At 36.6% G+C, this 24,104-nt stretch overlaps 1 protein-coding gene across 1 annotated transcript in view; it reads right to left on the bottom strand.

Moving 5' to 3' along the window:
- The window catches only part of Edil3 (EGF-like repeats and discoidin I-like domains 3), a gene marked incomplete at its 5' end in the record, with an annotated part of 289,245 nt that overhangs the window by 152,424 nt on the left and 112,717 nt on the right, over positions 1-24,104 (bottom strand).

Raw genomic sequence — 24,104 nt, 5'->3', positions numbered from 1 at the left:
CTGCTGAAGCCAGGCTGGTGGGCAGTGCTGATGACCGTTACACCTGCAGAAATTAATGCTGATTCCAGGGCAAGCTCCCCTTTCTGCTGGCCCTAGGCAGCCAACTGTCCTTTATTCCTAGGCTTTGTTCTATATTCATTGCCTTGATATCAGACTTTAAATTGGTGAGAGAAGAATCAAGGTCATTATTTCTTATTCTATGGTCTGAGGCTTAAAGGAGCCTAATTTTTTTTTCCTAGTGAGTTTTGTCACCTAAGCTCCATGCACTGGATCTGAGTTCTCTCAAGGGTATCGTTTTCTGATGTCAGAAGAAAGAGGGCAAAGGATGGAAGGATGATAGAATTTGAAGAAAGTTTGGGAAAGCACTGGAACTTTTAGCTGCAGGAGACAGGGTTAGAGACGGCAGAGCTCCCAGACATGAGGGGTCTCCACAGACCTCCTGGGCTACAGCCCTGGGGATGATCTCCCCAGGCGGAACTAAAGTGAAAATCCCATCTGTGAAGTTGGTTTCCCTCCACGCCCCAAATGTGTGCCAGGATGCAGATTTCACCCATGGCCAGAGTAACTGCCCTTCAGGAAACCAGTGACTCAAAAATGATCAAAATCGCTTTCGAAAATTAAGCTTATTTGGATTGCACATAAAGAGCATATTCACGTTGGAGAACAGACTGTTTCCTTATCACAAGGGGGGTTTAGTGCAGATGGATGCTAATTTCTTGACAATTTTAAGGTTGTGATTATGTGATACAGTGTCACAAAAGTGCATCCCTTATCCTATTAGGAATTAGCTTCTATTAGTTTTTTACAGTGGAAGTTCAGAAGGTATCCAGATTAAATAACAGGAACCATTATTTGTGTATATTTTTTCTACTATGTAAAAACTTTAAATGTAGAAAAAACATCTTTGCATTATTTATGCTTCCAAGGCACTTAGCACAGTGCCTTACAAATTGGTAGTTTTCAATATTGTGGGGTAAGGTAAATTAAAATAAATCACAGCTTTTTAGAATTACCTCTCTTCCTTATGTGAAACTGAATTCATCTCCTGAATATAGAGATTATCACTCAAAGGATTCATTATACTGGGGAGGTATTAAAATTAAAAATGCACTTTATGTGTTAGAATACTTGAAAACACACACAGACACACACAGACACATAAAAACACACACACACATGCGCACACATGTGCAAACCAGCTCTTGCAGATAGAACAATATGTTTGGAGTAAGCACGCCATTAATAATACAAATTCAATTATCAGCCATATAGCTACTTTTCTGTAAAATGCAGTTATGCTTTTTTCCTCATACTGTGTTATCTCAAGCCAATTATGATATATTATCAGTTTAAATTAATTGGCTTGAATTTAGGAAGACATTAAACTTATGAGTAAGCTACATTATAATAGAAAATTATTCATTCATATTTGCCAAAGCTGAATTGTGAGCACAGCGGAATATGGTGTTACTTAAGTTGTTGGAGCTACAGATTCTAGTTTTGGAAAACCAAAATTCTTATTGATGTGGTTTGCCAAAGTCAGCAGCAGCTAATTAGCTTCTCATTGTGTCAGGGCAAGTGTAGGTGAGTCAGTTAATGATGCATTCCTGTGATACTGAAGAGCACAGGACATTTGCAAGCTTTAAGTGCATTTTTGCAGACAGGCAGTATTTTAGTAACTTCTGCCCAGGATTCCACTTAAACTGGCCAATCCATCTTCTGCTTACTATGAATATAACAGCACACTGAAAGAACTGAAATTCAAAAACTGGTAGATGTATGCTTCTATTTTCATTGTGATGACACATATATTTGCCTAGGAAAGAGCTTAAAAGGGGTCTAACACCAAGGAAAGAGGCCATCGAAGAAGTATGACCTATACTGAATGGTAATATCACAGTGCTGTGCAGGTAACACATTTTAGTGCTTTTAATTTTATTTATTTATTTATTTATTTTTATTTATTTATTTTTTTTCTGGTACCGGGAATTGAACTCATGACCTTGCGCTTGCCAGGCAGGTGCTGTGCCGCTGAGCTAAATCCCCAGCTCCTTTAGTGCTTCTAAGTTATTTACATCTTTCAGAATTCTCTTGTTAATGCATGTTAAGTAAGTAGTACAGGTATTGGTGCTGATATTTTGTTATAAAGCAAATATTATTTGCATATCAGGCACTAATTTTTATAACTATTTATGTGATAAATCATCTCAAGTCCAATTTCTAATTCTATCTAGCCACTCTTCTTTCTGTACAACCTTCTTATAATTTTTTTCTACCTACATGTGATCTCCGGTCAAGAAGGAAGTCTCAGTGTTCCAGGTGTGGAAAGAAATCAGGATGAGCAAGAGGCCCTCCGGGTGGCAAGGTGTGGTGTACAGTGCATCTACTCGCCCTGGGACCTTTGGGAGAGGCGTGAGATAAACGCCCAAGAGAGAAAAGGTCCGTACAAATGCAAAGCAGATTGTGGGTCCACTGAGTTCTACAGATACCTGCACTAGGTCTTCTTAAAGCGTCAAGCACGTTTGATTTAGAAAATGAACAAGCAATACCAATGATTAGCGTGAAAGAGGAACGTGGTCAGGGAAGTGAAAAGTTTTGCAAATGATTTTAAGTGTGCTGTACCCTCTAAAGTCACCATCTCAACTGTGCTGTCTGCCTTTTTCTTTTCAAAAATATATATAAATTGCCTGTATTTCCAGTATGATCCAAGGCAGAAGCTGAATTCTTGATAACATACAACAATTTGAATCTTTCTACAGAGTAAAGGGACACGAAGCTTTTGCATATTATATAAGCCTCGAAAGCAATAATTGGACATTCAAGTTTGAATGTAACAAATGTAAAACTACTAAAACAAAGGGTGCTTTACCAATTTTATAGCAAGAACATCCAAAGGAATTTAACAGTGACCATTTTATTATGAATCTGTAGACTCTAAGCCAGATTTTCACACATTATTTCTCATTCAACAGAGATTCTGACTAGATCTGCTTGGTAATGTAAGGAATATGGAACAGCCTAGGGAAATGAAAGAATCTGAGTGCTGCTACTTTTTAACTTTATTATACGTAATAATAAACCAGGTCATTGTACATTGTGGTGCCTTGGTTAAATACTTATTTCTGCGGGAAAATATACACAACATACTCTAGAATTTATAACAATAAATGCATTCCTTTTAGACAAATTAAGGGCATTTAAAGTTGGATTTAGCCAGGCCTGGTGGCTCATGGCTGTAATCCCAACACTTGGGAGGCTGAGGCAGGAGGATCTCCATGACTTTGAAGCTATCCTGGGCTAAACAATGAGTTTAGGGCCAGCTTGAACTATATAGCAAGATTATGTCTCAAAAAAACCAAAACAAATAAATAAATAAAGTTAGATTTAAATGTTCAGCTGCTGAAATGAATATGAAATATAATCTGTATTTGACAAAATATCTACAGTGGAATAAATGTCTATGTTCTGGCATGTTGCAACAGAATATAGCACTGCTGTGTAGCTCAGCCTAGTGACTGTGTAAATGTACTACTCATAAATGCACACACTTTTAAACTCCAAATAATCTTATATCTGTCCAACATGAAGTTGTAAATTTTCAAAAAACTCACAAAATGCTACTTAAAAGATTTTTTTTTTTCTGTTTGTTTTTCTCCAGTACCGGGAATTGAACTCACGACCTTGCGCTTGCCAGGGAAGTGCTGTGCCGCTGAGCTAAATCCCCAGCCCCTTAAAAGATTTTAAAGAAGAGAAAACCTCATGATTTCCTCACTTGAGAATTACAAAAAACTGGGCATCATGGTGCGCGCCTCTAATCCTAGCACTCTGGAGGCCGAGGCAAGAGAACTGCTCTCAATTTGGGAGCAGCCTTGGCTAAACAGTGAGTGTAAGGCCAGCCTGAACAGCATAGTGAGATGTCATAAAAAATGGAATTACAAAATGGACTAGGTTCTTTAGAAGTCTGCATTTTACAAAATGTTGTTAAGCTCACTATTCTTGCATGTTTCTTTTAAAGGATTAACAAGGAGTGAGGTAGGGTCATTCAGTCATTAATTTGGAACGATGCATGCTTTCAACCAAAAATGAAGACAGCAGAATTAATTTAATTTCTACAATCTCAGGGGCAAAAGACTTGCTTTTCTCACAAATCTTTTTTAGCCAAATCCTTAAAAATACTAAGCATCATTATTTTCTAATTTAATAGACATAAGGACATAGCAGGATATGCTCACTATCTTTATGACAAAGAAAATATAAATGCATTAAAAATTTACAGAGAAAACCAAGGATAGGACACAAAATTTGTATTAGTGAGAAAATATTTGTTAGTTGAACACTTGTTTCATTTACCAAAATCCTCTTTGAGTATAGAGAAAAAGATTAACTATAAATTGCTCAGATGGGATTGTGACAATATATCACTAGCGCTCTAGTGCTTTGAAAAGTTACCAACTCCATTAACCCAAACACAAAGACAAAAAGAAAATAGAAAAATTCACTTTCTACTTAGAGAGTCAAAAGTTCATAACTTCATCAGATCATAAAATTTACAAATGCAGGCAATATTTTAGGAAATAACTAAGTTAACATTTAAATTAACACAGTAGTAATTTTTTACATGTGAAGTGTCTTATTGAGTCTTGGCAAATTTCCTACTACGTGAATTCAGGAAAACTGTCTTCATTGCAATTTTGTTTAAGGGCATGAAGACAAAGGCAATTTCAAAAGTTTATACTCTGAACAGAACCTGGGACAAAAATGTGTTCAAAGCAAAAATTTTGGGTTAGGAAGGTAGAGAGGTTTGGATTTGAATTCCTACACCACCACTGACCAGCTATGTGGCTTTGGGGAATTTACTAAAACTTTCATAGTACCAGAATAGTCCAGTTTCCAAGCTGTGCTGCACATTAGGATAACTGGGAAGCTTTTACCAATCCTGAAGTCAGTGACAACCCATGTCAGTTCAGTCACAATGCCTTACTTTGGTCTTTATTTTGAAAAGCTTGAGATGCAGCCCAGAGATCACAAAGTATGAAAACTGTGGGGCTCACTACGTATATTCCAGAGGTCTAACATCCACCTCACAGATTTCACTGATAGATAAGGAAAATATATATTGAAAGACTACAGGACAAACATGCAGTATGAACTAAACTGTGAAATACGGCCTCAGTGAATCACAGCTCTTAGGTTGTTTTACTATTACAAAGCAAGACTATGAGATAGAAATTCATCAGTGGGCACCATGAACTACCACTCCTAAGTACCCGGAAATCCACAGTTCAAACATATGCTCCTGGTTCAGGCAGGTTTTTCCTACATATACTTGTCAAAAATGATTTTAAAAAGGAGCAGAACATCTACTCTTATTTCCCTTGCAAGGTGTTCTTTAATAAAATTTACAAGTATACACATATAAACAACTATTAAACATGCATCACTACTGAAAATGATTCAAAGGATCATGTCACTTGGCATGTCCTTAATACCACACACATCATCAAGTATTTCTGTCACCAAAGCACTCCAATTGTCAGATAAAACTCTTTGCCGGGGGAAGCATAAACAATGACTTCTTGTAATGAATAAAAATGAAATGATTCCCTACAGGTTATTGTCAGACTCACTGGAAGACTGTAACCAATTAAATAGCCTCCTTTTAAAGCAGGTCTATGTCTGTTAGTACGTTTTTATTCATTGTGGCAAAAACCGGGTCTTCTATGGAATGCTATTACATGAGAGCTGTGTTAAACCAGCTTACAACTCCAAAGAGCACCTTCATTATCAAGTTTTTTCCCCCCAATTTAATAGCTGGGTAATTTTATCTTTAGGATAAGTGGAGATGAAGTTTTAGCTTCTGGCAATTTTGTTAGAGTAATCAAAAAAAATCTCATTTCCTCAAGTCTGAGAGTAAAGTAACAAGCCATTTCCACCCAAATTACAGCCCTCCGATCCTGTATGTGCAGCATAAGCTCTCGGGTTTCATCATGACTTGTATTTCCAATCAACATGAGAAGGATACTAATATTCATGTCTTCCAATTTCCAAGGGCAGAGAGCGGATGCATCAGGGGAAAATAATGAAATGCTTTGTAACATCCAGCTGGCTCTTTTCATGATCTGCTTTGAGACATAAGAAAACCAAGTGCGCTCACCGGTTTCTCATGAAACGTCACACAAATGAAGAGGCATTTTCAGGAAACAAAATAAAATAACGTGCTAAACTTATTAAATGTATGTTTGCACAGGGATGTCAAAAAGTCATGATAAGAAAGTCAAAAAGTCATGATAAGAAAGTCAAAAAGCGGGGCTGGGGATTTAGCTCAGCGGCACAGCGCCTGCCTGGCAAGCGCAAGGTTGTGAGTTTGATTCCCGGTACCGGGAAAAAAACAAAACAAACAAACAAACAAAAAATCAGAAAGTGCAGCAAACATCCAGGTTTATTCGTGCCTCTGTAGGAGTACAGGTTACACTCTGGCACAGAAATCCACAGAATCCCTTCAAATATCTAAATTATACTACAGTTGAAGATCCACACTTCCTTCTTTTGCATTTTTGTCTCCTACTCAAGCCTACATATGACGAGTGCTGAGCTGACTACAGGTGAAAGAAGAAAGGAAAAGAAACTTGACAAAACACCCCACCATTCATGCTCTGTTTGATAATGGTTGTTAGTCTGACAGTTTAGAGCCCTGCTTTTACTCTCTCAGATTATACATGTGATCAAATGAGAATTATCTTGTAAAAACTGTTTTTTTGTCTTTAAATATTCATCCATGCTTCAGTATTCTACTTTTATTGATAAATAAAACTAGAAATGCTTCACTCTTTTATTAGTTTTATCTTCAATATATCCAAATGTCATTCCAACTAGAAGACAGAATTTTTTTCTACTAAAACTATGTCAGTTGTATTAGAAATCAAGATAGTTTCAGTAGATGAAACTAGGGCTAAATATCTGTGCATGTTTCTCCCAGGCAAGAAAAAAGTGGCATGGATATATTTAAAGTTTGAATGCACTTTCTCGGAGCTGTGAAGCACTAAATATATTAAGCAGTAAATTAAAACTGAAAGTTAATATCAGTAGAGGAATAATGCTAATACTGAACAGCCATGGTGCTAAAAGTTCTGCAATTTGAGTAGAAAGTGCGTCACTACGTTCTCAGTATCCACAAAGAGCAACACATACAGTGGATAGTGGCTAATGCATTCTCACAGGTAAGCTGTTTTAATAATTATGGTTTCTATTTACTAGGGCTTACAGTATATATAACTTCTACAATTAAAGTTTATTACAGAAGTGGAATCATTCTAGCCACTATGCTCCAAGCAACAGAGCAACTGGATATAGCTCCTTCAAATTTTGTTTCATTGCTGTCTATTCCTGCAGTTGTTATAAGCGAGATATTGTATTACCACTAAGGCTCCATTTAAAAAAATTCACTGTGGACTTCTTCAACTTTAGTTTCCTCTCTTTTGTTATTTATCTTCTCCCTGCGATGCAGTTCTTCATTTCTCCTCTTATAAGGAAGTCCGTTAGACTGCAGCAGATTCTTCTCTTTAATAAAATGCCTCAGGAAAAATGCTTTTGGTGTTAACATTTTTCAAAGATGAAATTAGCACCTGTGCAAATATAATAACCCGAAGTTCACTTAAGGTAAAGTGATAAAAGTTTGTGCACAATCTCCACACATTTTCATCATGACTTTACTGAGAAAGTTCCATCTTCACCTAGGTTTGATTTTGCAGCAGTTCTTTTAGGTTTGCAGTAGCCTTACACACAAGCATTCTGATGGCAAATAACAGGATACCACTTAAACATTTATGTGCGCAGAAGTGTGAATTTTCCTAGGATAACCCCTTTGCAGTGGCATTCGCTTTACTGTGAGTCCAAACCACAATATTCATGCTAAAAAATTCAAAAGTAAACACGAGTAAAATGAACTAACTAATACTTACCCTGTATGTCTTGTGATCATTTTAAATTAGTTTTAGTACCCATTTCTCATAAGCACGGCTTATTTATAACATGAATTAATATTTGAAACCTGGTTTTTGCAGGTTTTAACTTGCATTGCACTGTGGTTGTGTTAGAATGTTTTTTAAGAACTTCATTTCAGCCAGTAATAAAAACAGGTTTGTCACCAGTCTGCCTGGCTAGTCAGCTTCTGAAATATCAAAAGCTGTGTGCACTGTTATATTCTTGGGAATTGAAGGGAAACGTGTGAGCAGAATGTTAAATAGTGGCTCCGCTCTTACTTTATGTTGCGATCCAGGTATGCATAATGCTGTAACTTTTCTATTTTTTCTTTTTAAAAACTTCAATTTAAATGTGAATGAAATGTATCTAGTAGTCTGTTCATACGTTTAAATAAGTGCCCGTCTGCTTTCTATTTTTTGCATCAGGTAAAATGCAGGAAGATGCCTCCCTCTCGACAGAGGGCTCTTATGAAACTCAAAGAAATCTTAGTTACCTACTCTGCTGCCCCCAATTTTCAAGTACCAAACTTACCCATGTAGGTATTTTGGGAAGGACAACAAATACACTAAAGAACCCATGTCTACTCCTGAGAAACTACTTGAGACCTGAACAGTGATTTAGTATTCCACACACAAGGAAGGCACTCTGGAAAGAAAGAAGGAACAGTAGGCAAGCGCTACCTGCTTTTGAGTCAAGCAATTTGACAATCCAGCTTCCCTGTCACACACTGCCTATCACAAAGTTGCTGTAAGATAATGCGGGTACTAGAGTTAACAGAAGAGTATCTGTGGTCCCTCAACACAGCGTCCCATAAAGGTGGAGGAGACCGTTTACCGGGTGCCTTCCTTGAGTCTGATGCACCAGAGCCTTGTGCAGGCCTCAAGCCCATCGGCTGACAGCCGTTGATGGTAACAAGCTGGGGACTTAAGTGATCTCCACTTCAAGGGCAAAAGCAGTTGAAACATTAATTTTGTGTTTTCCAAGTGATTTTTAAGTAAGTGTGTGCTTCCTATACACACACACACACACACACACACACACATATATATATACATACATATTTTTAATCAAAAAAAGTATTTAAGTAATATTAGAGAAGTGCTGCTTAAAAGGAAGTGTACCATCAATATATATTCAAGGGATGTGTAGTAGCATACTCTCTAGAAGTTACATGTCACCAACTATCCCGTAGAAAAATAACTTTTTTTAACCTATTCTAATGGCTTACCATTTTCATGAACAGAATTTTCTATGTTACTTTGCAATATTTTCAGCCTAACAGTACCATTACTTATATTACACCAAAAACTCATAATTTAACTTTTTTAATGGAAAAAAAACTAAAACAAAATTTCAAAACAAAATAATGGGAGAAGAACAGTTGTTAATATATTGCACATTGTTAACTTCACAGCAGTTACTCAGAGTGGAAGATATGGGCATAAAAAATTCTCAATGATATTAGCACAAACAAAGAACATAGGTAATACCTTTGTGGAGAATTTTATAGTGTTTTACGTAATGAATGAACTCACAGGGTCCCTTGTGGTAAAAATCACCCAACTTCTCAAAAGTTTAAATGTCAATAAAAAGCTAGCATTTTCCTATGCTAGGAAAAGAAGTTGAGAAATACTAAAGGAATTGATTTTCTTCTCAGGTATACTTTTAAATTGATTGCTTTTTGTATGTTATAAGCAACCTTCACATATACAGTCTTGTGTACTAGTTAACACTCATTGTATGAAGCCAATCATGAAACAATATTTCAGAGGATGGCCTGGAAGGCCAGGCAATTTGGCGTGGCAGGGTCACAGTCCCTCCCAGGAGCCTTTCAGAGGGTATGCATGAAGCTATGAGTGAAGCAAAAGCTGACACTGGAGGCTTACGTAGTTAGGGCTGCCTAGAATGTAGAACATTTGCTGAGTAAACACCAGGCAGTGAACAAGGCCAGCATAAGACACGTCATGTGGGCTGCAAGCAGTAGGATCCATGGGGTGGAGATGCTCAAGCCCTTTAGAATGCACATCTGACCACATGTGTCCAGATTCTGGTTTTGGAGCTGCAGGACTTAGTGTGCTCGTTATCAGGCTTTCTTTGGGGCAATTATTTTCTACATCTCTATTCTTCCCATTTGGAATAGGAATATTTAACCTGTGCCATTGTATGCTGGGAATATATAACATGCTTTTGAATTTTCAGGGGTTTACAACTAAGAATTTGCCTTGAGTCTCAAAGAAGTCTTTGGACTTGGACTAACGAGCAATGCTGGGACTGTTGCTAGTTTAGGGAAGGAATTAATGCACTTTTAGTTGTATGTAGGACAGCTGTACGTGTTAGGTGGAATTACAACCTTGTATTTATTTGGAGGTTAAGTTTAAAGATATGTTTTACGATGGCAAGTTGACAAAGAGTGGAATGTGACAGTTAAGCAGGATTTCCAATTTGATTGGCTTGAGGTCAATAAGGATCAGTAAGAGCCCCTTTCTAGGTTTGCCTGAGGGAGTCACGGAGCTGTGAGCTTGGGTAACAAGTCTTTTCTCTTTCCCCTTTCTGTCTGGCACTGTTCTGCTCTTTCTCTGCCACCATGAAGGAAACAGCTTTGCTCTACCTTTTCTTTTTTTTTTTGGTGGGGGGCCATTTCTGGTACTGGAAACCAAACTCAAAACCTTGCGCTTGCCAGGCAGGTGGTGTGCTGCTGAGCTAAATCCCCAGGCCCAAAAATCTTTTTTTTTTTTTCTGGTACCAGGAATTAAACTCACAACCTCACACTTGCCAGGCAGGAGCTGTACCACTGAGCTAAGTCCCCAGCCCCTACCTTATCTTTTTGCAGTGCTGTTTTTCCCATGGACCAGCCAGCCCTGGGTTGAGATCTCTGAAGGCATGAACCAAATTAACCTCTCTCTTCCTTTTAAATTACATAGGTGGGTATTTGTTCCCAGGGATGAAAAACTGGTAAATATACTTGGAAAACCAAATAAATGATTCCAAAACGTTTCATGGATCATAACTGGCTTAAGGGAACTGAAAAGATGCTCTTATAAAGCATACTGAATATGCTCAGGTAGCAGCCCTGGGGCAAGGGCTCAGAAAAGGGGTTTGTGTAAAAGACTAGATAAAGACTGTTCTTTAGATATTTCTTTGCATTGTCTTTTAAATACAAACAGGTAAACCACTGATGCCCATAAGGCAGGCAATTTAGAGTACATCACGTGTCCACAGGCCGCAAACTTCCTAAATTTGCACTGTTGGTTAGAGGTAGAAATGCACTCCATAAGAGCTCAGTCCTGCTAGTGAAACCTCTACAAACAAGGACAAAATTGCAGTTTAACAATATCATCTTCTGCTATTTTACTTACAGATTTTCACAAATTAAACTAAAGAATGAAACTCAGCAGAAAAGACAGGAGTGGAAATTCAATGAAAACTACTTATTATTTTCTTCTATCTATAAAACTTCCTTTTATATTATGCACAGCAAAATAGCTTTTGAAACAGGTAAACCATTAACTCAGTTTTCTGAATTTTTCTATGGAGTCTCTTTTTTATTCTGATAAAGCTGAGAGATCTTTCAAAGGAAGAAAGGGAAAAGGGAGAAAAATGCAAGATAGCTATACTATTACTGTCTCTTAGTTCATTGAGAGGGAAAGTTTTTGCTAATACTGAGTGGAGAATTTTCATGCCCATATCTTGTACTCTGAGTAACTACTTTGAAGATGACAATATTCAGTGTATTCACTATTGTTATTCTCCTATTAGCTTTGTTAGGAAATTCTATTTTACTTTTTATTTAATAAATTATAAAGTAATATAAGGAAATCTAAATATTTGAAAATGCAAGCCAATATATTTACTGATCTGTCAATATATGAAATAAGAGATAGTGACAAGTCTACTATAGATTCACATTAGTGAAAAATATAAATGATATTTTTATATATTTACAGCAGGAGTGCTGTGAAATGAAAATGTTTGTGACTGGTGTTAGTGAACAAAGTGGGAGGTACAGTTCATGGTATGAGTGACTACTGCCTATATTTGGAATTGATGGAAACTGATTTTTAGGCAGTCATTCATAAAAATAAAGATAGGTTTTTATTATGTCAGTGACAAGAAGTCACCATATTTCCTGTCTCTCTCAACAAAGACACATTTATGTGGTCATCCTTTCAGGTTCAATTTTACATTTAGGCTAAAAATTGGCATTAAACATTTAAAGAGTACGAGCAAATCTGCCTTTATATTAATCCATGTAGGAAAGTGCTATTAAGATAAAAACGATTAATAATGGTAGAATTAAACGTTCATTCTACTAGAAAGGGAAATGACATTAAGTTATATCAGCTGAATATGAACCAATATTTATGTACCAAATAGTAACTTTATGGATGTTTAAAAAATTATGCGTTTGCCTAACTATAGCAGGGAAAATAAAAAGTGAATTTTACTTTGAACAAAGCACCACAAATATCTCTGGCTTTTTCTGTGCTAACAGCTGCAGTTTCAATTTCTTGGCGTTTTGTAGTTAGATAATAGTGCTGAGTATTTATAGGCTTCCTTATATAACTATAGTTCTACCCATTTTTTGTGTCAGAATAGTTTATTTTCTGTCCCTGCTCCTGTTTACCTTGAGTTTTAGTATTGGATTTAGTGGCTTTGCTCTGGCTCTACTCTTTTTATAGAATCATATTCCTCAAGTTCAATCTATTTTTAAGTTGGGTACTTTATGTGTCTATTCCCTCCAGAGCTCTAAAAAGATTGTGTATTATTGACCCGATAAGGCTATTAAGGTAACTATTATAAAATTTATTTTTAGGACCTTGGTCACCTTAATGTTTCTTTAGGGTTTCACATATGCTCCAAGGACCCTGCACCTTAACCTGGGAGATGTGGTTTGTGGTTATTTCCAACTCAGCATAGGTTCCATCTAAATACTTTCACCCTGGCATTCTTCTCTACTACCCACTGTGATTATGTCAGGCCCATTAGTGGTTTGAGTCTCCAACTTCAGAAAATTTTTCAGGGGCTGGGGATTTAGCTCAGCAGCATAACGCCTGCCCGGCAAGTACAAGGTCATGAGTTCGATTCCTGATACCAAAAAAAAAAAAAAAAAGTTATAGAAACTTTTTCTTAGGCTTCATTTCCTTGACCAGCTCCTATTCTGGAAACATCATTTTCCTTGCTCTTTCTTCATGTTATTTTCCTTCTGCTTCTCAGATTACCTTCTTATTGTATTTTTTGTACCTTTGCAGATCAATAACCACTTTATCTGCCTTCATCTCTGTCCCTAGTAATCTTATATTCTTTAATCTCTTTACTTTCTCTCTGGGGAAAGCCAACTGATCTTGTCATTTTACCTTTCTCATCTGATTGCAAAATCTGAATCCTGATCACCAGTGCTTCCTTGAACTAGGGTCTGCATTTTAATAACTACCTGTACTATCACATCTGGATATCCCCATTGCACCTATAATTCAATGTACCTAAGCAGAAACAAAGTCTGCCACGCACTGTCCTTCAGGTGAACGCGGCTGCTGTGATGATGTAACTGAAATTATGGGCTTACTTTGTCTTGTGCAGGAAGCCATTACTTTCAAGTATGCTAATCAAACTGCAACTTGGGGTCAGACTAGTTGTTGCTTTCACTGCCAACTTTAGCTCCAGGTTGCCAATAAGATTTTATTGTAACCCTTTGAAATCCCTGAGCGGTCAGGAAATCATGCCATCATTTGGAAAGCTGTGCACATTTGGTGAAAGATCAGGAGCCATCTATACTCTTGCTCCCATTTGAGGAAGGCGTTTGTCTCTGCTATTCATGGGTGTGATGAAAGCAGAAGTTAATTGTACTGCTGATGCCTATTGGTTTATTGAAAGGAACAGTTAATGTTTAAGTTTGTTTTGACCAATTTTGCATGCTTATGTATGGTAATCTGAACAACTAATTTGAGGACAACAATATGCAAAGTAAAAATGATTGGTGAATTCCTACCATCTTGATTAGTGAAGCTTTGTATCATTTCTAATTTTTTTTTTATTCTCTTTAATGGTTTGATCAATCTTGCATTCTTACATCTGGTAATCTGAGCAACTTCATTGAAGATAACAATATTTAATATTACAACCACTGTTAATTCCTGTCATTTTGTTTTGAAGCACTGTATCATTTTTATTGTTTTTGTGTTTTGTTTTTGTCAATGTTATTTTATTTTTTTCTATTCTCTTTATGATAAAAAAAGCAGAAGTCACCGTCATTTGGACTGTAACTTCCCCATGATGAAATAACCATTTCAGACTCAAATGACATGTTTCACCTAAGCATCCAAGCATGCCATGTTCACATGTGGAGAGAATGACTCCTGCCCGTGAATTATATGTCACCATGTTATATCTTCCCGGTCCCAGGATGCCTGCTTTTCCATTTTTTACACAAAAAAGGTTCCCTTCCTATACTACATATACTTTACTTGGCTTCTTCTCTTTTTACTGCAATGCTGAGGCTTGGGGAAATAAATGGTTTAAAGTTTACAATTTTCAGTCTGCGAAAACAATACATTTAATGATCCACTACAATTTTGAATTGTATGAATACTAAGCTTTTCCCATGTTCCCAAACTCACCTAACATCTGACTGCTTCTTCTTCCTTTCTTTGAATTGGGAAAAGTTAAGATAAATGTTATCCTAGCTAGAAAATTCAAGGTGAATTATAGTTCCTGAACTACATAGTTTAACAATTAATGGGAATGAATGAGACATAATTTGAAAACCATGAAGGTCTTATTGCATCTTTCATTATTAGCAATCAGATACAAAATTATAAGGTAATGAGAATCTGATTCAATTTGTTGGAGGGATATAACAAGTCCTAGAAAGTCCAGTTGAGCATTTTGCGGCTATTTCTCTTTCTTTTATTACATTACCACGTTAAGATACACTAAGTGAACTTCTAAAGTGTAGTACATCTACAAAAAGAAAGGTTGGGAAATATTTGAAAAAATATATATACCCAGGGGCATCTAATTGAAGTTGGACTTACATGTCATACACAGAAAATCCAATTCAGTCTTAAGTCAATTTTTTATGTTTATTGTTGTAACAACCTCATCCATCTAATGACTGGAATCTTCCTTTCCTTGCAGGCTACTGATATACTTGAGCAGGTAGCCTTTTCTTTTTTTTTTTTGTTTTGCTTTAACTATAGTCATATCTTTTAAAGTAATATAATAAATTAGAATAATGATCTATGTTTAAGAATCTATACCTATGTTTATGTCTGTATTGCTGGTACACTTAAATATTATTATCTTAAATTCAATATTATCTTGCCAATGTTGAGTATAAAACTTATATCAATGCACCGTCAATTTCTTTATTTTTCCTGTTGTTCACAAATGTTGCCAACCTGAGCAGACAGCCCTTCTCCTGTTCTACTGGTGTTGTGGCTGTATTCCTATATTTATATCTAAGCAAGGCATGGTAAACCTAAGTTAAATTCCACATTGGTTTCAAAGACAGATATTTATTATCTTGGACAAAACTAGGATTAATAATTCACGATTCCTTTTCTTTTCTCTATTTGTTTTCTTGTTATATTGCTTGTACATTAACATTTCAAAAGTTGAAGTCTATTTTAGGGATTCAAAACATGTCTATTAGCTGCACAAAACGCAAGTTTAGTTGATACGATGTATTTTTAATGTATAAATATTGTTTGCTTTGGACAGGTCATGACCTCCAAGTGAAATTTCTTGACTCCATAATGTTAAGACCTAAAAAGTAAGCGATTGTTCTGAAAAATGCTATTGCACGGTGATTAATCAATGTTTAATTCATCCCTTAAAGGTGAACATTCTCAAGGACAAAGGGCTCCTTTGTCCATTTCTTTATAAAATTCTCCTATCACACTCTTTATGTTTGCAGAGACGTTCTCTTCTGGTGTCAGTTCAGTGCCTCTGCCTTGAACATCCCAAACAGAAGTGCTGCCCTGTCAGCTCTCTCTCTACGGTGTCTTCATGGCTCTGCTCAGGTTGTATAATTCACTGTGATGCCATTCTTATTTTTCACCCCATGAATCTATGTAATGCATGAAAATATAAAGTACATTCATTCTGGTTACCATGTTGCACCAGCTTTAGATGATACAGTGCAATGCAATTTGGTAATTAAATTAATTCATTCAGTTATGTAGTCAAACCCCTGTACATAGTTAGTCTAAAAAAAGCTCAAGGATATTTATGGCTAGCTTCTTCAGGCACATAATTATCTTGCTCTTGTTCACATTGGCACTTTCTTATAATTTATTAATTTCAGAATTACTAATTTATTGATAAATTTATTAATTCTGAAATGCTATTTTACATCCGAATTTTTTTGTTGTAATGATGCATAGAAATATATATATATATATAAAATATATATTTTTTGTTGTAATGATATATAGAAATATAAAATTGTACATATTAGTAGGGAATCGTGATGTTTCTGAACATGCATGGTTGTATAATGCCTAAATTAAACATATCTAACCCTCACTTATCATTTCTTTTGGGTGAAAACTTTCAAAATTCTTCCTTTTGAAAGCTTTTTGAAATATACTGTGCATCACTGTCATGCACAGTCTCCTCATTACATAACACCATGCCGAACCTTGTGGTCCTTGTCCAAGCCTATACATCCACTGGCTAATCCACCTCTTCCCCAGGTAGCTAACAGAATTCTCCACCTACTTCTATGCTCAAAGTCTATATTCAACACATAAGTGAGGTCATGCAATAACCATCCCTCTGTACTTGGCGAATTTATTTTATATTTTACTTGTGGGTCTACACCCTACTTTGATAGAAGAGATGTAAATTAACTCTATTTTAATATAACACAATAATACTGCATTATCTTCACAAGGTAAGAAGATACTGGAGTTATTCATTCTGCTTTTTATTTTTGCATGCTATCCATTAAAATATTTGATTTAATAACAGGGACACCTTAGTAATAATTGCAAACATAGAACTATAAAAAAAAAACAGGTGTCATAGTTCGGGAGTACATTTATTTCATATATTGTTTTTCTTTTTTATTTTAAAGAGAGCAATACATGAGAAACAAACAAGCAAAAAATAGAGCAGTAGCAGCATACCAGTATCACGCACATAAACAAATCAAAGCAAGAACGTTCAAAGTGATACAGGGTCTCAAGACAAATTAACACAAATCAACAGTGGTTGTTATACTGCACATCGTTTTTCTCAACTACGTTGCTCAGATTATCAGATGAAAAAATAAAAGACTGCTCAAATCATTAAAGAGAATAAGAAAATACTTCTTCAGTAAAACATAAGAGATAATATGGAGTTTCACTAGACAAGATGGTAGGAGTTCACCATTGTAATTCCATTGCATATTAAAGACATCAAACCACAGCGATATATGTGCACTCATATATTGTTTTAAAGAAACAATATTTCCTGCAGTGGTCAGTTGGGGTCAGATATTTACATAACCATGTTACTGCAGTGAGATTTCCTATATGTATGTATAGTACAGTACATGGCATCATTGCTTACTTTTACATAAGCCGTTCTCCATGATGTACTCAGTTACAAAGATGAGTAAGTTGTTGGCACATATGGTAAAATCTAAAATTACACTCAACGGTAACAAAAGAAAAAGCAGAGATACATTGGTATTGGCCTTTCAAATAACTCAAAGGTTCTTATGTAATTATTTATTTTTAACATTTATTGAGCCAAGTATTTTGCATATGTTATTAATTTTAATTTGTCCCTCAATAGAAATCAAAAGACAGTATTAATATTAATTCCATTCACAGAAATTGGAGGCTCAGATATCTGAGGCTCAGAAATCAGGACTGCATATTCTCATTTATCCAGAACATGGAGTCACAAGTACAGAAATTCGTAGTTTAAAGCCCAGTTCTACTTGAATGTGAAGCTTGGAGTGTTTCCTGTGATGCTGCCGCCAGGGCAAGGCCACTCATGGAGTGCAAATGTTTTCAGTGTCTACCATGTAATAAGCAGCATCCCTCTCACTTGCAAAGGGGCAGGAGAGCATCAAACTTGGCTTCGCAGCTGGAGAAACTGGGACGGAAGCCAAAATCTGCAGTTTATTAGCCGTGCGAACATAAGCAAATTACTTAATCACTCAGTAACTTGATGTTTTCTGTAAAATGGAATCAGTAACAAATAGCACCTATCTGAAAGAGTACTGAGACGATTAATAAATTAATATTTAATGCACTGAGACCAACGTTTGGGTCACAGTAATGTCTGACATTAGCCAGTATCATATCACAATTAGCTGGTGACAGATATTTGGGTTTTTAAAAAGGACATCATTTTGAAAGAAGTAGTAAACATTGAGAATATAATATATATATTACATGTATTATTAATGACATAATATATATACATATCATGTCATTTATTTATTTATAAATTTTTTTAGTACTTTTCATTGACTAGGCCTATATATATAAAGGTAGCTGGTAGTACAGAATGATATAAAAATAAATATATGCAACACTCCCTGATAAATACACAATATTCATTGATATTATGTATATGTCTCTATAAATATCTGTTATGAAGACTCAGTGTTATATTACTTAAAATTAAGGTAATATTAATTTATAATTTTCAAAATATTTTTGCATGTATCACCTTTCATTCTTATAACTCTAGATAAAATTCTCAAAGTAAAATTGTCTGGATTTACCTAAACAGTTTCATTAAGTTTAAGAAACCTGGATAATTTTGACATTTTGAAACATCACAGTATTTGCAATTGAAGACTTCAGCTTTTAATTTTCCTTAAGCCTTCTGAAATCACCTAAGTCTTAATTCCTTTTGGCATAATGGTCTGGGACGATGCGTTATGAAGGCTCCCTAGGTAGCTATCTTAATTTCCAGAAAGAGTGTCAGTGATGAAAATACATTTAAGTGCCATTCTTACAAATTAATCATGTCTCATTTAAACAGCCAGGAGGGAAATGTATATGGCTATTGTGGGCCACAAAGCTTAATAAATGAAAACAATTCTAGTTATTTTTAAATTAGTTGACTAATGTGCTAGCAATTTCCTTTGCAGTTACTCTGATTTAAATATCATTTTCTGTGAAACATGCACAGCAAGCCATAGCAGTTCTTTTAGAAAGAGATTCCTTAGCACAGCTCGTCATCCTTTACCTTTCACGCTGTTTACAAAAACAGCTGTGCGAATACTTGAGAATAAAACATGTAACAGGACTTTAACTAGAAGAATTGTTGTGGTGCTGTGATAAATACTGGAGGAACACCTACAGGGCTTTCACATATCAATCAAAAGTCATTTCAAGTAGAATAAAAAAGAAAGCTTAATCAAATCTCTTATAATACATTGATGACAAATAGAACTAAAAATAATTAGCATCTGCTAACTTAACTAAGTTTTAGGAGCTACGTCTGAATGCCTAAGTTGGAATTATTTAAATCAGAGATATTAGTCCCTTAACTCAATTCTAAATATTAGTAAATAATTACTGGAACTTTCACAGGCAAATTTTATGGCAAGTATTAAAGAGGTCACTCTTAACATCTGAAAAATGAAACTGTTACTGAAAAATTTCATTTAATATAGACTTATATACTATTACCAAATAATTGTGTACCATATCATAATAGATGTGGTTAGACATAAGTTTATTCCTCATAAAGTAAAAGAGCTTAATAACTCTATTAATTGAAGACATACATTATAATAGAATCCATAGGCTTATTTTGTAGTATTTATTTAAAATAATAGCTTAAGCATCTTGCTTTTATTTGTTCAACTGAAAATGAAAATATATACTTGTTTCAAATATTCAATGTCATTAATATTCAGAATATTTATTTTCATGATAACGGCAAAGGCTGCCCTGGAATACAGATTAAAATGGGAAGTCCAATAAAAATTAGAGAAAGTATAAGATCTGAGATGGGCAAATCTTTTTGATACATTGAAAGATATTAAGATCTGTCTGTCTACACCATGAAGAAATTATCTCCCAAATGACTGCTTTTATATTTCATGCCTCGTTAGTGGTAGCAGTTTTGATCACAGCAGGAATAGGGGCCTATTGCTAAATACATGTGATGCAATATGCACATTCAAGATGTCCTCTAACAAGCAGCCTTAAAAGAGAACCACCTATCTTATTTTAAATCCATTATCATAAGCTCACTGCAGCACATAATTATAAGAATCTATTGAATCGAAGGAAAGCAATTCGATTTTCTATCCACACTTATTAAGTACCAACTAACATGCTAGAATACATTTTGCTATGTTGACAAAGCAGCTTTCGAACACTGCTTAAAAACGGAAAGCTCAGGTTGAAAGTGACTTGGTGGTTGTTTAAGACACTGAGAGAAATCAGAAGTCCTTTTTGCACTTAAGAAACTCAGAGTGCCGGGTTCATTCCTTCTGCAGGTCATTTACTGAGCACATAGTGAGTGCCAACACTTTTCTAGCAACTGTGTTTACAACAGAATAATCCTTCTCTCCTGAAGCGTAAGTGCTGGGAAAAATTACTACACAATATACAAGTGTGAAACACATGCTAGTGATTAGTGTGAAGGAGGAAAAGTAAAGCAGAGAAGTATGCTGCCGTGTGCTGAGGTCAAGAGGAAAAGCCGAGGAAAGGCTTATGGAGCACAGTGCATCTATGCAGTGACCAAGATGACAGCAGTGTGACCCAGCAGGGAACAGGGTATCAGGAAGGAAATGCCTAGGGCAAGAATGTGCTGGGTATGTGGCAGCCTATTTTATCCGTCAGCTTCTCCTCACCTGGATACCACACCTGAAATTTATGATTTCTACCCTAATTATGATCTCTCCCCTAATTCTTCCCTGAGTCTCTTCTAAGATGTCTACACTCTCAGATGCCAATTCTTAAACTCATTCAGTGAGCTGCAGGAGCTAGGATTCCAGCGACACTCGTCCCTAGGCTGGTCTCTCAGGATGTGTCCCCACACAGTTCTGACTTTAGGAAAACGGGAAGGAGTTGAGGGTTAATTGTGCTCATGGTTGGAGGAGCCAGTCCATGGTCAGTTGGTTCCAAGGCAGAACCATCACAGTGGAAGGGGTTGTGGAGCAAAGATGCTTAGTTCATGGTGGCTGGGAACCAGCGCAGGGGAGCAGAGTCAGAGAAAAATGAACCAGGGACCCGACATAGTTCCCATGACTTCACCCTCATGATCCGCTCTGACACCCTGAAGTGTGCTCTGCCAATTCCTGTGATGGGTCTCAAGTTAACAACTTAACTCTTTACCTGCCCACCACTGTTCTACATAGGCAAGAAAGTTGTGTAGAAGCAGCTGGAGGATGATGAAAGGGTGAGCTGAGGTACAGGCATGCCTTGTGCCCCTCAGGATATAGACTGTCACATTCAGTGCTTGACCTCAGGAGCTTGGAAGCCTAGGCTGCAAGGTAGTACATCCAGACTTTCCTAAAAATGGTTCTCTGGAAGATGGGTTGGGAACAGAACAGAGGTTGCGTAGATAGCAGTAGAGAGAAGCCTCCTGTGAGTAAACTTGAAAAGTGAAAGATCTGACGTCTTTGAAAAAGCCTTTCTTTGTTACCTCCTTTGCTTTGAATTTTTTTCTCATGATTAAGAATAGATTTCCTCCTGAGTGTGTGTGAATATGTGTGTGTGCTGTGTGTATGTGTCAAAGTGGAAGCGTATGAGTGTCTACTTTCCTTATGTTCCTGCCACTTATCTTCCACCTTTCCCTCCCAGAATGAAAAGGAGTAGACACCAGAGGATGAAGAGGCAAGGGGAGTTGCCCCTTAAGTCCAGATATTTTCATTTATCTAGGGCTCTCTCATTAAGAATACATTTAAGTATTGTTATTCTTGGAATGATACTGGTAATACTGTACACCTATGTGTGAGTATTCAAAATACACAGAAAACATAAAGATGAAGACACAATTCAGAAATGAGTGTTATTCCTTTATGGGAAGTTTCTTTCATATTTGCACCATTCTTTCCTGTCGCTGTTTAATTTTACTGAATTAAAAGAAATAATAAATTAATGATATTGATACTTATACTCTACTTTTATTAAAAATATTCCAGTTTATTTATATCTTTTACATTTTATTATTTGTATATAGATATTTTAAAATTAGTTTTATTCCTTTTCAACGTTCTTTTTACTTTTTTGTACATGTAAAAAGGATTTCATTTTAAAATAAGTCAGAAATGTAAAATTCCACTAAATATGTACAAGTTGACAGCTGATTTCAGTGTATCCGCCCAGAATGCATCTCGGCAGTGTGTGCATTCCTTTTCCATGGCTATTGTATCTGTGTCATAAGGTCCTCATCCTCCAACTAACAATTCTGATCACTCCCCTAATTCTTCCCTAAGTCTCTTCTAAGATGTCTACACTCTCAGATGCCAATTTAAACTCATTCAGTGAGCTGCAGGAGCTAGGATTCCAGCGACTCTCATCCCTAGGCTGGTCTCTCAGGCTGTGTCCCGACACAGTTTTGACTTTAGGAAAATGGGAAGGCCTCTCCCTGGCCAGGCTGCTGTGAGTCAGAGACGGCCTTACTGTGCCTAATGTGCACTAAGGCGGCAGGGTGTCTGGCTCTCCCGAAGATCTTCCCGTCTTGCTGTGCGACCTTCTGTTTGGACCTCAAACTGAATAAATGTAAAGAGCTCACCGACATCATCTATTGTTCACCATCTTAATCAGCTATTCCTTCCTGGGCACCGTGGAGGTTTCCAGTAGAAACTCCAGGGTTCACTGAACAGCCATCTTCAAATCCCATGAAACAGAGAAGTAAGGGATGCAGATCTGTGCCTGAGAAGGAGCAGGACCCGCGAACAGGACTGCAGCTTAGGGGGCATCAGTGCAGTGCTGGAAGGGAAGGCTGCATAGTGGCTGTGTGGCCCACCACTTCCTCAGTTGGCCTTTTACCTCCGTCTGTGCCCTGCGGTTTTCTTCATCAATTCACGGTCAATGCCTTCTTCCAGTTATTCTAAGTCTAAGAAAGTTTTTTTGCCCCAACCCAGGGCTTATCTTTGAAATGCAGAATTTATTTATTTTAGTGAAATTTATTAGGGTTGGGGGATTAGGGTTATATAGCATTAGTTTTATATAAATAACTCCAAGAAATCATTCTTTATTATTCCTTATTTTATTTTTTTATGTTTGCTTGTTTGTTTTTCCAGTACCGGGGATCGAGCTCACTTGCCGGGCAGGTGCTGGGCTGCTGAGCTAAATCCCCAGCCCCTATTCCCTATTTTATTTTATAAAGACCATGGTAGAAGGAGAAGAAAAAGAGGGAAAGAGAAGAAAAGAGAGAAATGCATTACTGGTTCCAAAGAGGACACCTACTCTGTGTGTGTGTGTGAGAGAGAGAAAGAGAGAGAGAGAGAGGAGGTATACTCTCTCTACAGGTTCATCTCAGTCATCTGAATCTGAGATGATATTTCAGTTTAGAGAAAAACATACTAAGCTGGGAGGCTAAAGGCTTATATTATTATTAGTTCTGCTTCTATCACTAATTAATAGCAAAAGCTTGGGCAAAGCACCTTCCACCTGTGTCTTAGTTGCTGTATCTACATTCTCATCTGCATCTTTATTCTGAACTTGTACAGAACACTGTTTTGATGTTCCAATAGCAGAATACATGGAAATTGGTAGCGTATAATCTTTTCATACTTGCCCATCAGTTACAACTAATCATGCTAACAGTAACACTGTACCATGAGTGTTACTTGCATGTGCTTCAGCCTACTTGAGGCCCCATCCACCAAGTCTACTTCCCACTTTTGCCCAGATTGTGTATCTTTGGAGGGCCAATACTTTCCGCCACCTTGTAAACACTTTAAGCAAATAAGGATCCCACCATTCAATTCATCATCTCAAAACTCTACCGTCTTAGCTTTCCAAGAAGACAAACTGTGAAATCCCTCTGATAGGTGAGCCGAATACACAGAATCCTTCTTTCTCTCCACTTAATTGTGGGAGAGGCTACCAATTCCAGTGCTTCTCTGGTCCTTAGGAACCATACTGCGGCAACATGCAAGCCATACATGTACTCAAAAGCCAAAATGGGATTCACGGCAGAGGTGA

Source organism: Chinchilla lanigera, unplaced genomic scaffold, assembly GCF_000276665.1.
Source record: "Chinchilla lanigera isolate Chin_1 unplaced genomic scaffold, ChiLan1.0 scaffold00017, whole genome shotgun sequence".
Taxonomy (NCBI): Eukaryota; Metazoa; Chordata; class Mammalia; order Rodentia; family Chinchillidae; genus Chinchilla; species Chinchilla lanigera.
The sequence above is the reverse complement of the archived record's forward strand: the minus strand, read 5'-3'. Positions and strand labels throughout refer to the sequence as shown.